Below are 17,319 nucleotides of genomic sequence, written 5' to 3' on the forward strand. Positions count from 1 at the left end.
TCACCCCATCAGGTTAATTTTAAAATTCCTTTTTAGAATAGAAACAGGATCCAGATATGATGTTACTCTCCTTTATTCCCCATAAACATTTATTTAGAGAAAAATGTGCTCCATGTGAGACTGAGAAGCCAGAGAGAGAATGAACCTCTTTAAGACAATGAGTATCCCAGAAGTTCTCATTATAAATTAATAACTTCCCCTTCCACCATTGTATAGGTTTATTTTTTAGATGTTATGTGAGCAGTTGCCTGGGCCCCAAACTGAATCATCAACTGGACTTGGACAACTTGGAACATAAAACCTGAATGCTATGAAGAAATCGCTACAGCCAGCATCACTCACCCAAACAACAGCCCTCTGACCCCACCTGGATTTTTCAAATCATAACAGAATACACAACTTCCCTATATCAGGTTTTATTTATTTGTTTGTTTTTCAGAATAGACAATAATGCAATCCAGGAATAAAAAAGGTGAAATTGAGATTATGCAAGGCTTGAGGGTTAAAGTAAGCTTTGTGAGAAAGTGAATTCTTGGTTTACATGTCAAACATCAAGGTCTAGTAACCCAAAAGTATGGAATAGATAGGATTACCTAAAAAAAACAAGGCTTTCAATTTAACTTTAATTTCAGATAAACAATGAATAGTGTTTAAGTATCAAGTATGTACCAAATAGTGCATTGTAACACACCTATGGATGCCTTTTATTACCATTTTACATGGGCCATACTTACATTTAAAATGTTTTCACTGTCAAATTGCAATTAAAATGGAACTGGGCATCCTTCCTTTCTATTTGTTAAAACTGGCAGCCCTAGAAATGGGTAATGGGCTAAGAGCACATTTGTACAGCAGAGTGTAGATAAACAATATAACTGATGAATACAAAGAGGTACTTCTGGAGGGAATCCAAAAATCACTATATTTTAAAGTTTTGAGACTGCCTAAAAGCTATAACATGCAATGCTGTATTTCAGAGCACCTTTCAGCTTCAAAGTCAGACAGACTTAAACCTGAATCCTGGTGCCAAATCACACCCCACTTGTGTGACCATGGCCAAGTTACTCACCTTCTGTGAATTTTGATCTCTTCATATTTAAAAAGGAAGTTACTAATTCCTTGGTGTTTTATGAGAGTTAAATGAAATAATACAAATTAATTTTAAAATCACATTGACTAAAACATCTATAGAAGTCTCTTTATAGTGTTGTTCATGGATTTTTTTTTTCACATCTAGAATAAATAGCAGTTTAAAGCATTCTAGTAAAACAGATTGTTGAACACTGTAGGTATAATACATTGTAAATATGAAATCCTTGGTAAGATAAAAATAGACTAAGATGAAAAGACATTGAGGGTTGGGAGGTAGAGAAATAGTCCCATGTCATTTTATAACTTGATGATATTATAAAATTTCTACTTTTATTTTTATATTTTGCCCTGTAAATGTGTTGTTTTTTTGAAAATATGGAACAGGAAAGCATCTAACTGTCCCTATTGAACCTTCATGTAACTAGTACTGAGGTTACTCTTGTTTTAGAGACCTCTGAGAGTCAGAAAGAAGCACGAGAGAGATTCAGTGTCAGGCATGGTGCAGCTTCTCTGACACTTAACTGTCTGAAATAGAAACAAAAATCCAGAAAATCTATAAGTTGAGATCCTCTGTCCCATAACTGAATTTGCCCCACGGGAGTCAGTTTACTTTTGGTAACTTTCTTCCTAAGTGTCACACTAGAGAGTTCAACAGTGAAATATTCAAAGTGGACCATATAACTTTCTTTCCCAAAGAAGAAGCATTATATATGTTTTTGACAGCATCTGTGGGTTAATTAAGAATTCTGCTCATGACAATGTTAAAGCTGACATATTTTCAATATCAACTGTCATTATTCAAGCCAAAAGCATAACAGATGTTTGTTCAATAATATTCAGGAATGTCATAAATTGGTCAGGACACTTAATGTCTACACCGAACATAATCTAGTATTGGAAAAAATATACTTTCCAGATGATTGCTCTTCTTTTCAGGTGTAAGATAGTCAATGGATGCTGCATTAATCATGGAGAACAACACTTTCATTTGATTGTAGCTTAAAAAACAATGAGAAATAAAAATGCATTTAGCTTATTGTAATAGAAGATTCTCAGTATTGCAATGTTGAAAAATCAGCTTGAGGTCAGGATTCTGCTCAAATAAATATGATATTAAAATATCTGGCATTCAGCTATGTAAATACCTGGTATCTGGGGAATCTTAAGGAGCTTTCAGTGTTTGGGGCAAGAATCTTGAATGTAGATTGAAATTGTTCTGATTTTTTACTATAACATTTAACTACTCTTTGTTACTTAGCCACTTGGACTCATATTCCTCTTTTGAAAATAGGTCTTATAAGAGTACAGATTCAAGCAAGTTTTCCTGAGAATTGCAGATAGCATAATGATTGTGGTGATAGCACATAGGTAAACTAATAAAGGTCTCAATTTTTCTTTTCCTTTTCTCTGTAATTCCTTCTCTCACACATATTCTACCACCATGGTGTGTGATTTTTGCATTCATGTATGGTGTTTTTACTTTGTCCTAGGTTTAGCAGTAAAGAAGTATCCACATATAATTATAGTAATTTATTTTTTATTATGAAATATCGATTGCCTACTTATAAGAAAAACAAGGCATTCATTGTGAAGAATAATAAGTTATACACAATAGGATTGTCAACCGGAATAAAAATGAAAAACTCAAGAATGTTTTATTGAAGTTGTAATGTAAATTAAAAACAACCACTTGCACATTTAGCACAGTTAACAAAAAATAAAGCTATTTCTGTCTGGATAGTTTAGAGATAGCATCTTGATGTCAGATTATGAAACTTGGAAGTTGTCTCAAGTACAGAGATTGTGGAAAGGGCATGAACACAGAGGAAACTGTAGCAAAGGCACAGAGCTAGGAATAGCTAACTAGGAATGCACAGGGATATGCAAATACTCAGTTTTGGCTGTAGTATAGAGTGCAGGAAAAGAAAGAATGGGAGATAAGCCTGAAAAAAATAGCTTGGCAAGAATTTTTGGAGAGCCTTTAATGGATTGAAGGAGTTGGAAATGCTTTCACTTAACAAAAGGGAATCATCAAAGCTTTTTCAATGGGGGTGGGGAAGTACATGTTCAGAATTTTGCGTTAGGATTGTTAGTGTGGCAGAATCAAGTTGTACAGATTGAAACTGAACAAGATTAGAGGTTGGGAAAGACATGAAAGGGTATTTGTAAATTAGAGTAGACAATAATAAAACTACAAACATGAGCAGTTAAATTAACAATGGTGTTTTTGTTGGTTTGGGTTGCTAGAATAAGTTGAGTGGCTTATAAGCAGTAGAAATTTATTTCTTACAGTTCTAGAGGTTGCAAGTCTGAGGTCAGAGAATCAATGGAAAAATAATACAGACACTTAAAGGGGGACTAGTTAGGTACATTTGAAGGAAACTGATGCAGTTAGTTTAGAATGGTAAGAGAAGGGTAAGAGGGTTTTTATATGACCTCAGGGATGCAGGGATGGGCTGGCTCATATAAGACCTTGGAGGTTTTGGTAGAGAGTTTGGACTGATTTTCTAAGTGCTAAGGAAAATCTTTGGATGGCTTAAGTAACAAAGTAGCTTGAGTATGCTTCTAAATGATTACTCAAGGTGCTATATAGAAGGCCATTTCAAAGAGAAAGAGTAAGAACAGCAATATTATTTGGAAAGTAATTACAGTAGTCCAGACAAAACATAATAATGTAGTTTGTATTTGGGTAGAGGCACTATCCAGAGATAGAAGAGTAAAATTAGGAGAAAATTTCTGAGGATGAAACTATGGAATTATTATGAGGTACAAATCATGGAGTTTTACTTGAACAAGCAGAGATAATAGGAGGAGATACTGGTGGGAAAGATTTGAGGGATGCTTAAAAATTATTATTTGGATTATTTTGATATTTCTGTTAAATCTGAGTGGGACATCAAGTTGGTACATTGAGATCTAAGGTTGGTGTCAGGAGACTAATGATATCTTTATATATTATAGGTATCTAGAGACAGATATCCGTTTATAAAGGCATTTATAGCTAAAGGATTAACTAAAGTTAATGAAGTAAATCATAGAAATGAGAGAAGAAATTTTCCTGTGACCAAAACCGTGTATAAAACCAGATATTTAGAGGTTTAATAGAAGAGAAGCAAACGGTCTGGAGTCTGAGATGGAACTGATTCTAAAGGAAAATGCCTTTAAATGTTATAATTTGAAGCTTATCAATTAATCTGGATGAGAATTGGTTCAGTGGGAAGAAAAGTTATTTAGAATAAGCTGAATATTTGAATTTGTTCTCAGGCAGAATATGCAAGAGGAACAAAAATAATTGTATACTTCAACAGACTTATATAACGCATGTGTAATCTTGTAACAAATATTACAATAGAATTGATTTTTTAAAAAAAATAGAGTACAAGATATTACTAAAAAGTAAACAATGAGAAAAAGTAGATCACATTCGAATTAGAGAATTTAGAAGAACAAAAGAAAAGGAGTAGTGCAATTGTGAGAATTAAAAAGCATGCTGTGCATACAGGTATGAAGTCCCTGGAAGACCCATGATCAGACACCCTGATTTCTTTCCTGATTAGCTCTAACAATTTCCTGACTGGTTTCCCTGCATTCATTCTTGCTACAGCTCAGTCATTTTTCTAAAGTGTAGCTATAATTATCTTCAAAGTGTTTGAATCTGATAAAGTCATTCATCTTATCACTCTTACATAAGGAATAGTTCCAAAGATATCAACATAGAAGATGCAATTTCACTACCATTTAGATTCTTTAGATCTCAATGTCTTGATCTTGTCCTTGAGAGTAATTTTCCTGACTCGTGAAATAAGTTATGATTCTCATCTCTATATGTCTCAAAATTCCATGCATTTCTTCACTTATCATAATGATCATTGCATATTTCTTTCATACTTTTAAGTTTCTCCTTCTCACTGACATATTTGGATTAGGACAGGGATATTGACTACCTGCACAGGTGAAGAGCACACAACTGAGAATATGGATTCCAAGATATTCAGTAAATATTAGTAAATAACTAAATCTAATTATACAGATGAGTTTATGATGTAAGAAGGGAAATGTAAAGGTCAAGGCAGGGTTGGGGTGATGTAAGATCCAAGGCACAAGAGAATAAAATGGATAATGATGAATAAATATGAGGTTCAGAGCACAAAAATATAATTTTCTTATCTAGAGAATAATCCTCCCCTACTCCAACTATGTGGAAAATTCCTACTTAACCTTTAAAGCCCCAGTTTGGAGGCTTTTCAGAACCCCTCACTTCTTATTTCCATTCAGATACAAGTGGTCACTTAAACTATAGTGATATTTTTATATAGCTTAAAATTTTCATTGACGAACTTACTGTGTTGCATTATAATCTATCCATGAATTACTTATGAACACATATGGCAAAAATCTCTTATACACCTCACGAATAGTGGCAATTTAGTAACATGCAGATTTAATTGTGTGAATATTCTAATTAAGGCAAAAAATAGAACAAAACTAGAGTATATACTGAAAATATGGAGGGCAGAGAGTGAAGTAGTCATTAACAGTTGTTCTTTGGAGTATGTTTAATAATCAAATAGAGTTTAATAAAAATATTAAGAAAAAGTTAAAAAGAAGTTGGAATTGTACATCATGAATATGCAATAGATTCCACTGGTCAAGTTTTATTCTAATACTTTATTGAACACATGAAATTTATGATATTAATTTAAAAGTGTGATGAATAATACAGTCTCTGTTTTGTAGAAATTCACAAGCATTGCATGATGCCTACCAACAAACACAGTTCTCATAGGCAGAACAGGATACAGCTGACAAGAGTTGCTAAGAAGTCTCTGCTGCTAAGAAAATCATGTCTGGAAATAAATGGGCTTGGTGATAAGGAAAGGAAGGTAAGATAGAAAATGGTACATTAAGTGAGAAAGAGGAGAAAAGAAGCATTTGAAAAAAAAGTAAGAAATTAGTATGGAGGATTATGGCTCTAAGGGATTTTTTTAACTGACCCTTAAATTCTTAGACTTATTGTTTAAGTCTAGTTTAAAAAAAAAACTGTTGATACAAATATAGCAGGTTCTTCAGTGTGCTATCTCATTGAGAAAACAGTGATGATCTTTAAAAAAATGTCTCTGAAAAACATTTTTGGGCAGTGATTATGTGTGACAATAATGGAAACAGAATATATTCAAGATTTCTGCTTTGATATGGAATGACAAGTGCAGATGGACACAAAAATAGTTGCTCTCAGCTATGAATCTAAACTTACTGTTCAGTTGTTTTCAAAATGTTTAGATCAAGTACACTCTTTTCAAAAATGTACTGAGCAGTGGCAGGGATATATTATAGAGCCTGAAAATGGTTTCAGAAACAATCATGATATTATTACTAGAGTCAAAAGAATTTTGGAGATGTGTTTCAAAAAATAGAAGCTTTCATTATGTTTCATATCTGTATATACACAGTTTGCATTAAATTGATAAAGAAAATATATGAATAACTCGTGGTATCATACTTTGATTGAAGGTAAGTTAAGTAGAGGTAAACAGTTGAATACAATTTAGCTCATGGACATAAAGAGTGTTTACCTCCTAAATACCTAATTATGGATGTAAATACAGAAATTAATGTATCAGAAGATCACATTGATGGCTCAACTTCTCAGCGTTTATCTTTAATTAGTGACTTTCAGCACAGATAGTATGATAGGGCTAAAAGCATTTTATGCGTGTTTGTGATGCTATAGATAATGATTTACTAGTCACTTGAATTTCAAAACCTTTCTATTTAATAAAATAATAAAGAAAGAAAAGATTCAACCATGTTTTTCAGACATAGCTAGTATAACCTTGCATGTAGGTCATCCTGAAGGTGGGAAAATAGAGCATGATTTTATGCAAGCATTTCAAATTTCTGTTTCCAATAGAGTATAGAAAAATTGACTTCAGCATTGATATTCAAAGTCCAAATTGAGGACACTGGCATGACCAGCAGATTGATGATAAATCTACCATATTTTAATTTTATCATCAATCTGTTCTATCTACCTGTACTATCTACCATATTTTAATTAGAACAGGACAGTGAGTCCACTTTAATGTCATGGAATCCAAGCACAGAATGTGGCCTCCAATAAAATGGTGTAAAGGAATTGGGTGGCAACGGAGGGTCAAACTTCTCAGGGAACTCTGAAGACTGAACTAGGAAAAAAGTCCAACAAATCAACGCAGATTCTTAGCAGGTATTAGAAAGTATTCTAGGTAATGTTTACACAGGTACCCAGTATTTAAATTCAAGAAGGGTGTACAAAACATTGATTGTAATGTAAACACATTATTAGAGATTTGAATCAGTAATAAAGACATCGTGGGCAGGAAATAGAACTCATACAACAGAAATCGATAAACCACCATTGTGACATTCATTGTAGTAGGATATCTCTAGGTTATCAATACCTTCAACCCTTGAAGAAAGAAACACATAATTCACATTTATTAAAGGAGAAATATCAGGTGCAAAGAAGTTACTTTGCCCAAAGTCATAGAGCTAACATGAAGTGAATTTAAGCATTGAACCTAGTTCCATAGACCCCAGATCTAACAATGTTCCATACTAGGAATATCCTTCACTACGTGCTTCTACCAATATGGGTTTCTTGTCTTGAAGCATTAGTGGAATTGAATCTGAAAATAAAAAATGTAATTGCCGATCTCCAGGCAGAGCTAAAAATGTCACTTTTAACACGAACTATATATTTATCTTCCTACTTTGGCCACCCCTTAAACCCTTCCTTGTGGAATAACATAATAAATGAAACACATGATTTTTACCCGATCGACTTGGGGGAAGATGGCGGCGGGAAATGAGTAAGCCGCTCTGTGCCCCGCGTGGCGTCTGAAAAGATGAGGTAAAGATCATTAAAGGAGATCTGTCGACAAAAACCCAGCACCGTGTCAAGAAAGGGGCCTAGGTGGAGTGAATCAGCCACTAATCCAGCCAAGGTGAAGGGAGTACAGCACGACTTCAGCGCGAGCAGTAAGGCTGCAGCCCGAGCCGCCCGGCTCCCTCAGCCCCTTCTCCTTCTCCTCTCCGCCTTTCCGCCTTGCTTCTTTATCCCCAGCCGTTTCTCCTCCCAAGCTCAGTCTCTAAATTTAGATCTCAACTTCTTTCCCCCACCCCGCCCGCTCTCCTGTGTGTCCGGTACCCGGACCTCGGGGCCCTGAGGCGCCGCCTCCCCTCCCCCAACCCGCACCCCCTCCCCGGGGGTCCCGAAGGCCGCCGCCGCTGCCGCCGCCGCTGCTGCCGCCGCCTCCCGCGGAGCACCTTAGAGCAGACTCTTCACCGCGCGAATGAGCTGCCGAATTATATGAAACAGCTGATAAGATGAGCGACAATTTAAAATCCAAGTGATCCGAGAACGCGCACTGAGCTCTGACCCGCTGAATTCAAACTCCCGGTCACCTGCTTCCAGCAGACAAACAGCTATGACTCGGCATTAATTCATCCCGCTAAAACAACTGGTCAGCCCTTCTCATCATACGAAGGTAAATGCCTACCGAGCCTTCATAAGTAGTGGCCACAGGTTTGAAACGGGGCTTGGGAGAGAAGGACCCACCCGTTGAATTAGTCTCCCGGCAAAGGGAAACCGTGTCATTAGACTGCTGCGGAGGAGATAACTTCGTTGAAACAGGTGTGTGATCCCATAGCCTTGCCTCTCCACACATCAGGAAAACCCTAAGAGCCCCTCCCAGCTCTCCCGTAAGGGCCCCTCCCAGCTCTCCTGTGAGTGCTTCAGCCAGCCCGAGGGAATCAGAGGTGGTGCGGGTCCCGCGAGCGGAAATACCACTCCCACCAGGGCTGACTGCTGAGGTCTCTTGCACCACCTACGGGGAAGTGGATACCAGAGGGCAAGTAAAAGCCGCTGAGGATTCTCAGCCCCAAACTCTACAAGCTTAGGGTCTGAGGGAATGGCAAACTGGAAGAGTGTGCCCAGTCTTTCATGAAAACAGGGCTCCCGGGAGCAGCAGATTTGGCGTGTAGCCAGTATTGTGGTGAGAGGGGCCTGGCTAGAGAAAAAGTGGGAAATGACTAGATACAAGAGGAGGCCCTAGACACTCAGGATTGGAGACTCGCCCAGTCTGGGAGGAGCTGCTGCACAGTGATTGGTTCCCGCGTATTGACAGGAGAAACTTGACCTGGTGGGCACAGAGCCATCTACTGGAAGAGAAGTTAATCAAACTCTAAGACTGCATTTATTAGGTTTTTTTTTTCTTTTTCTTTTCTCCTTTTTTTTTTTTTTTTGATTTAGGTTTTTCTTTCATTTTCATTTTTTTCTTTCTTGTTGTTTTATTAATTTTTTTTTTACAAAATATTTTTTTAAATTTTTTTTCTACTAATTTTAATTTAAATTTTTTTAATTATTATTATTATTATTATTTTTTAATCTTTTTCTTTTTTAGTTCCTATTCTTTTTCTTCTTTAGTCTTTTCATTTTTCTTATCCCCCCTTTTTCCTTGAATTCTACCTGCCTACTCTCATTCTCTTTAGAGACTTCTTCCCTTCCCTTCAAATACCTTTCCTCCCAAGCATCAAACTAATTTATAGGAGTAAACAGTAACTCAGCAGTCAAACAGAACAAGAAGCAACATGAGCAGCTTCAAAAAACAAGGAAGAAAAGGAGTACAAACAATGCAGGACAGCCTAAATATTCAGGAGGACCTAGAGTCATCAGAAAAATGGTCATATAAAGAACTCAAGGAACACCTAAGACAGATGGAATGGAACCTTAAAGAGGATACAAGACAGCAAATTCAAGCAGCGAAAGAACACATTGAGAATGTATTTCACAAACAGATAAAAGAAGAAGTTAAGCATCTTTATCAGGAGATAGAGATTACAAAAAATAATCAAACAATAATTCTAGAAATGAAGGAAACGATAAACCAAATTAAAAACTCAATTGAGAGTATCACTAACAGAGTGGAGCAAGTAGAAACCAGAACATCAGATAATGAAGACAAAATATACCATCTTGAAAAGAGTCTAGCCAACTCAGAAAGGCTGGTAAAAAATCACGAGAAAAACATCCAAGAATTATGGGATAACATTAAGAAACCGAACTTACGAGTCATCGGGATAGAAGAAGGTACAGAGATTCAAACCAAGGGAATGAGAAACTTGCTGAATGAAATAATTACAGAAAACTTTCCAGAAATAAAAAAGGAAACAGATATACAAATTGAAGATGCATACAGGACACCGAGCACACAAAATCACAGTAGACCAACGCCAAGACACATTGTTATGAAGATATCCAATATACAGAACAAAGAGAAAATATTAAAAGCTACAAGAGAAAGGAGACAGATTACATTTAGGGGTAAACCAATACGGTTAACCACGGATTTTTCATCACAGACACTGAAAGCAAGAAGGTCATGGAACAATGTATTTCAAACACTGAAAGACAATGGATGCCAACCAAGAATTCTGTATCCAGCAAAATTAAGCTTCAGGTATGACAACGAAATAAAAATCTTTCATGATAAACAAAAGTTAAAAGAATTTGCAGCCAGAAAACCAGCATTGCAAAGCATTTTGAGCAAAACACTACACGAGGAAGAAATGAAAAACAATAACCAAAACCATCAGTGGGAAGTGCCTCAGTAAAGACAGAGGGCAAGGGGAAAGACAATCATGGAGAAACAAACTAAAATTTTTTTAAAAAAAGGATAAACAATCAAACATGGATGGAAGTTCAAACCACATATCAATAGTAACTCTGAATGTTAATGGCTTAAACTCTCCAATAAAGCGACATAGGCTGGTATTATGGATTAAAAAAACAAATCCAACAATATGCTGCCTCCAGGAGACACATCTGATTGGAAAAGACATACAGAGGCTGAAGGTGAAAGGATGGGAAAAAATATACCACGCACATGGTCCTCGTAAGCAAGCAGGGGTGGCCATCCTCATATCGAATAAAATCGACTTCAAGACTAAGTTAATCAAAAGGGATAAAGAAGGTCATTATATACTGTTAAAAGGAACCATTCACCAACAAGACATAACAATTATCAATATTTACGCACCAAATAATGGTGCTGCGACATTCACAAAACAAATTCTCCTCAAATTCAAGAATCAAATAGACCACAACACAATAATTATGGGAGACTTCAACACACCTCTCTCACCATTGGACAGATCCTCCAAACAAAAGTTAAATAAAGAAACTATAGAACTCAATACCACAATCAATAACCTAGACTTAACTGACTTATATAGAATATATCAACCATCATCAAATGGATATACTTTCTTCTCAGCAGCACATGGATCCTTCTCAAAAATAGACCATATATTATGCCATAGGGCAACCCTCAGTAAATATAAAGGGGTGGAGATAATACCATGCATTTTATCTGATCATAATGGAATGAAACTGGAAATCAATGATAAAAGAAGGAAGGAAAAATCCTACATCACATGGAAAATGAACAATATATTACTGAATGATCAATGGGTTACAGAAGACATAAAGGAGGAAATCAAAAAATTCTTAGAGATAAACGAAAATACAGACACAACATATCGGAATCTATGGGACACAATGAAAGCAGTTTTAAGAGGAAAGTTCATCGCCTGGTGGTCATTCCTCAAAAAAAGAAGAAACCAACAAATAAATGAGCTCACACTCCAACTCAAAGCCCTAGAAAAGGAAAAGCAAAACAACAGCAAATGTAGCAGAAGGCAAGAAATAATTAAAATCAGAGCGGAAATTAATGAAATTGAAACAAAAGAAACTATTGAAAAAATTAACAAAACTAAAAGTTGGTTCTTCGAAAAAATAAATAAGATCGACAGACCTTTAGCCATGCTAACGAAGAGAAGAAGAGAGAGAACTCAAGTTACTAACATACGGGATGAAAAAGGCAATATCACAACAGATGCTACAGAAATACAGAAGACAATTAGAAATTATTTTGAAAATCTATATTCCAATAAAATAGAGGATAGTGAAGACATCGATAAATTTCTTAAGTCATATGATTTGCCCAGACTGAGTCAGGAGGATATAGACAATCTGAACAGACAAATATCAATAGATGAAATTGAAGAAGCCATCAAAAGACTACCAACCAAGAAAAGCCCAGGACCGGATGTGTATACAGCGGAGTTTTACAAAACCTTTAAAGAAGAATTAATACCAATACTTTTCAAGTTATTTCAGGAAATAGAAAAAGAGGGAGCTCTTCCAAACTCATTCTATGAGGCCAACATCACCCTGATTCCGAAACCAGACAAAGACACCTCAAAGAAAGAAAACTACAGACCAATATCTCTAATGAACCTAGATGCAAAAATCCTCAATAAAATTCTGGCGAATCGAATACAAAAACACATCAAAAAAATTGTGCACCATGACCAAGTAGGATTCATCCCTGGGATGCAAGGATGGTTCAACATACGGAAATCAATAAATGTTATTCACCACATCAATAGACTTAAAGATAAGAACCATATGATCATCTCGATAGATGCAGAGAAAGCATTTGACAAAGTACAGCATCCCTTTATGTTCAAAACATTAGAAAAATTAGGGATAACAGGAACCTACCTTGACATTGTAAAAGCTATCTATGCTAAGCCTCAGGCCAGCATCATTCTGAATGGACAAAAGTTGAAGGCATTCCCTCTAAAATCCGGAACAAGACAGGGATGCCCTCTATCTCCACTTCTATTCAATATAGTTCTCGAAACACTGGCCAGAGCAATTAGACAGACGAAAGAAATTAAAGGCATAAAAATTAGAAAAGAAGAACTTAAATTATCACTATTTGCAGATGACATGATTCTATACCTAGAAGACCCAAAAGAGTCTACAAAGAAACTACTGGAACTAATAAATGAATTCAGCAAAGTGTCAGGATATAAAATCAACACGCATAAATCAAAGGCATTTCTGTATATCAGCGACAAATCTTCGGAAACGGAAATGAGGAAAAACACTCCATTCAAGATATCCTCAAAAAAAATAAAATACTTGGGAATTAACCTAACAAAAGAGGTGAAAGATTTATATAATGAAAACTACAGAACCCTAAAGAGAGAAGTTGATGAAGATCTTAGAAGATGGAAAAACATACCCTGTTCATGGATAGGCAGAACTAACATCATCAAAATGGCGATATTACCAAAAGTTCTCTATAGGTTTAATGCAATGCCAATCAAAATCCCAACGGCATATCTTGTAGAAATTGACAAAGCAATCATGAAATTCATATGGAAAAATAAAAGACCCAGAATAGCAAAAGCAATTCTAAACAGGAAGTGTGAATCAGGCGGTATAATGATACCAGATTTCAAACTATATTACAAAGCAATAGTGACAAAAACAGCATGGTACTGGTACCAAAACAGGCGGGTGGACCAATGGTTTAGAATAGAGGACACAGAGACTGATCCACAAAGTTACAACTATCTTATATTTGATAAAGGGGCTAAAAGCATGCAATGGAGGAAGGATAGCATCTTCAACAAATGGTGTTGGGAAAACTGGAAATCCATATGCAACAAAATGAAACTGAACCCCTTTCTCTCCCCATGCACAAAAGTTAACTCAAAATGGATCAAGGAACTTGATATCAAACCAGAGACTCTGCATCTGATAGAAGACAAAGTTGGATCCGATCTACAAATTGTGGGGTCGGGCTCCAAATTCCTTAATAGGACACCCATAGCACAAGAGTTAACAACAAGAATCAACAAATGGGACTTAATTAAACTTAAAAGTTTTTTCTCAGCAAGAGAAACAATAAGAGAGGTAAACAGGGAGCCTACATCCTGGGAACAAATCTTTACTCCTCACACTTCAGATAGAGCCCTAATATCCAGAGTATACAAAGAACTCAAAAAATTAGACAATAAGACAACAAATAACCCAATCAACAAATGGGCCAAGGACCTGAACAGACACTTCTCAGAGGAGGATATACAATCAATCAATAAGTACATGAAAAAATGCTCACCACCTCTAGCAGTCAGAGAAATGCAAATCAAAACCACCCTAAGATACCATTTCACTCCAATAAGATTGGCAGCCACTATGAAGTCAAACAACAATAAGTGCTGGAGAGGCTGTGGAGAAAAGGGTACACTTGTACATTGCTGGTGGGACTGCAAATTGGTGCGGCCAATTTGGAAAGCAGTTTGGAGATTCCTGGGAAAGATGGGAATGGAACCACCATTTGACCCTGCTATTGCCCTTCTCGGACTATTCCCTGAAGACCTTAAAAGAGCATGCTACAGGGATACTGCCACATCGATGTTCATAGCAGCACAATTCACAATTGCTAGACTGTGGAACCAACCCAGATGCCCCTCAGTAGATGAATGGATAAAAAAAATGTGGCATCTATACACAATGGAGTACTATGCAGCAATAAAAAATGACAAAATCATAGAATTTTCAGGGAAATGGATGGCACTAGAGCAGATTATGCTTAGTGAAGCTAGCCAATCCCTAAAAAACAAATACCAAATGTCGTCTTTGATATAATGAGAGCAACTATGAACAGAGCAGGGAGGAAGAGTAGGAAGAAAAGATTAACATTAAACAGAGACATGAGATGGGAGGGAAAGGGTGAGAAAAGGGAAATTGCATGGAAATGAAGGGAGACCCTCATTGCTATACAAAATTACATACAAGAGGTTGTGAGGGAATGGGAAAATAAACAAGGAGAGAAATGAATTACAGTAGATGGGGTAGAGAGAGAAGCTGGGAGGGGAGGGGAGGGGGGATAGTAGGGGATAGGAAAGGTAGCAGAATACAACAATTACCAATAGGACATTATGTAAAAATGTGGAGGTGTAACTGATGTGAATCTGCAAGCTGCATTTGGGGTAAAATTGGGGGTTCATAACCCACTTCAGTCCAATGTATGAAGTGGGTTATGTCAAGAGCTTTGTAATGTTGTGAACAACCAATAAAAAAAAAAGGAAAAAAAAATAAAAAAATAAAAAAAATAAAATAAAATAAAATTCTGGCGAATCGAATACAAAAACACATCAAAAAAATAGTGCACCATGATCAAGTAGGATTCATCCCTGGGATGCAAGGATGGTTCAACATACGGAAATCAATAAATGTTATTCACCACATCAATAGACTTAAAGATAAGAACCATATGATCATCTCGATAGATGCAGAGAAAGCATTCGACAAAGTACAGCATGCCTTTATGTTCAAAACATTAGAAAAACTAGGGATAACAGGATCTTACCTTGACATTGTAAAAGCTATCTATGCTAAGCCTCAGGTTAGCATCATTCTGAATGGACAAAAGTTGAAGGCATTCCCTCTAAAATCCGGAACAAGACAGGGATGCCCTCTATCTCCACTTCTATTCAATATAGTTCTCGAAACACTGGCCAGAGCAATTAGACAGACGAAAGAAATTAAAGGCATAAAAATTGGAAAAGAAGAACTTAAATTATCACTATTTGCAGATGACATGATTCTATACCTAGAAGACCCAAAAGGGTCTACAAAGAAACTACTAGAACTAATAAATGAATTCAGCAAAGTGGCAGGATATAAAATCAACACGCATAAATCAAAGGCATTTCTGTATATCAGCAACAAAACTTCTGAAATGGAAATGAGGAAAAACACTCCATTCACAATATCCTCAAAAAAAATAAGATACTTGGGAATCAACCTAACAAAAGAGGTGAAAGATTTATACAATGAAAACTATAGAACCCTAAAGAGAGAAGTAGAAGAAGATCTTAGAAGATGGAAAAATATACCCTGTTCATGGATAGGCAGAACTAACATCATCAAAATGGCGATATTACCAAAAGTTCTCTATAGATTTAATGCAATGCCAATAAAAATCCCAACGGCATTTCTTGTAGAAATAGATAAAGCAATCATGAAATTCATATGGAAAAATAAAAGACCCAGAATAGCAAAAGCAATTCTAAGCAGAAAGAGTGAATCAGGCGGTATAGCGATACCAGATTTCAAACTATATTACAGAGCAATAGTGACAAAAACAGCATGTTACTGGTACCAAAACAGGCGGGTGGACCAATGATATAGAATAGAGGACACAGAGACTAACCCACAAAGTTAAAACTATCTTATATTTGATAAAGGGGCTATAAGCATGCAATGGAGGAAGGATAGCATCTTCAACAAATGGTGTTGGGAAAACTGGAAATCCATATGCAACAAAATGAAACTGAATCCCTTTCTCTCGCCATGCACAAAAGTTAACTCAAAATGGATCAAGGAGCTTGATTTCAAATCAGAAACTCTGCGTCTGATAGAAGATAAAGTTGGCTCCGATCTACAGATTGTGGGGTCGGGCTCCAAATTCCTTAATAGGACACCCATAGCACAAGAGTTAACAACTAGAATCAACAAATGGGACTTAATTAAACTTAAAAGTTTTTTTTCAGCAAAAGAAACAATAAGAGAGGTAAATAGGGAGCCTACATCCTGGGAACTAATTTTTACGCCTCACACTTCAGATAGAGCCCTAATATCCAGAGTATACAAAGAATTAGACAATAAAATTAGACAATAAGATAACAAATAACCCAATCAACAAATGGGCCAAGGACCTGAACAGACACTTCTCAGTGGAGGATATACAATCAATCAACAAGTACATGAAAAAATGCTCTCCATCTCTAGCAGTCAGAGAAATGCAAATCAAAACCACCCTAAGATACCATCTCACTCCAGTAAGATTGGCAGCCACTATGAAGTCAAACAACAACAAGTGCTAGCGAGGATGTGGAGAAAAGGGTACACTTGTACATTGGTGGTGGGACTGCAAATTGGTGCGGCCAATTTGGAAAGCAGTTTGGAGATTCCTGGGAAAGCTGGGAATGGAACCACCATTTGACCCTGCTATTGCCCTTCTCGGACTATTCCCTGAAGACCTTAAAAGAGCATGCTACAGGGACACTGCCACATCGATGTTCATAGCAGCACAATTCACAATAGCTAGACTGTGGAACCAACCCAGATGCCCTTCAATAGATGAATGGATAAAAAAATGTGGCATCTATACACAATGGAGTACTATGCAGCAATAAAAAATGACAAAATCATAGAATTTTCAGGGAAATGGATGGCATTAGAGCAGATTATGCTTAGTGAAGCTAGCCAAACCCTAAAAAACAGATACCAAATGTCTTCTTTGATATAATGAGAGCAAG

Source organism: Spermophilus citellus (genome assembly GCF_964194105.1).
Source record: "Spermophilus citellus genome assembly, chromosome: 9".
In the NCBI taxonomy this organism is placed as follows: Eukaryota; Metazoa; Chordata; class Mammalia; order Rodentia; family Sciuridae; genus Spermophilus; species Spermophilus citellus.